This window comes from Cordyceps fumosorosea, assembly GCF_001636725.1.
Source record: "Cordyceps fumosorosea ARSEF 2679 chromosome Unknown scaffold_38, whole genome shotgun sequence".
Taxonomy (NCBI): Eukaryota; Fungi; Ascomycota; class Sordariomycetes; order Hypocreales; family Cordycipitaceae; genus Cordyceps; species Cordyceps fumosorosea.
Window position 1 is genome coordinate 227 of NW_017387338.1, and position 1,214 is coordinate 1,440.

Here is a 1,214-nt window from a genome sequence, read left to right on the forward strand (position 1 = left end):
TATAGAGTTCTTCTTCTTCGTCTAGTAATAGTTAGGTTCTAAAGTCCTAATCTTCGTCTAAGTGTGTATTATATTCTACCTATTAATTAGTGTCTAAGAAATATTCTTTACTATTAACTATACTAACATTATAAGTTAGTAGGTCACTATAGTTTATTATATTTAGTCTATAATTTTCTTTAACTAGTTTCTATTACTTCTTAGGTGCCTTACACTTATTTATAAAGTGTCCTAGCTTTCTATAATTATAGTATATCTTATTAGATTTAGTTTAGCTCTTATATATAATATTAAGCTCTATAGGGCCTAAGTGTATTCTATAAGCTATAGATCCTCTATAATGTCTACTAGTATTAGCCTATAGTAGTAATAGGTAGTTTTATTATCTAGTACCCTATCCTCTATATTTAAGTCGCCTAGTGTATAGTTAATTATTAATCTTAATAATCTTTTTAATAAATGTATTAAAGTTATTAGGTTAGTCTTCCTTAGTAATCTTATCCTTTATATCTTCCCTTAGTCTATTATAAAAGAGTTCTATTTAGTTATTATTATCCTAATTAATATAGTTAGTAATACATTTAAACTCTTATATATAGTACTAAGTAGATCTAGTCTGCCTTAATAACTTAAGCTTATATATTATAGTTCTAATCTTATTTAGGTTACTAAATATAGTTTATAGTGCCTCTTTAAAATTCTTATACTTTATAAAGATTTATATAGTATTATTATTAGGTTTCTTATTATTAAGATAGTCCCTAAGAGTTAGTTCCTACTATTCTATAGCTTTACTAGTAAAAAGGTTTCCTATATAAAGGATCTTTATAGATTCCTTAGTGATAGAGTTATTAACTCTAAAGATAGGCTTTAGCTTAGAAGGTATAAATGTCTCCCCTAATTCTATTAAACGTGTTAGGTTTAAGAAACTTTAGTATTATTACTTTTAGTTTAGGTAGTATAGTAGCCTTAAGCTTTATTTCCTCTAACTGTGTATAAAGGTACTTAACCTTAGTGTTAAGGTTAATAATTTTAACTACTAGGTTAGTAACTATAGTTACTAGATTAGTATCTATAGCCATTAGGTTAGTAACTACTATTATTATATTAGTGTTCTTACTACTAGTAGTAGATATTATAAAGGTTAACTACTTATAATCTTAAAGGTAACTTACTAAATAGGACTAATTAAAATATAATAGTAGCTTAATCCT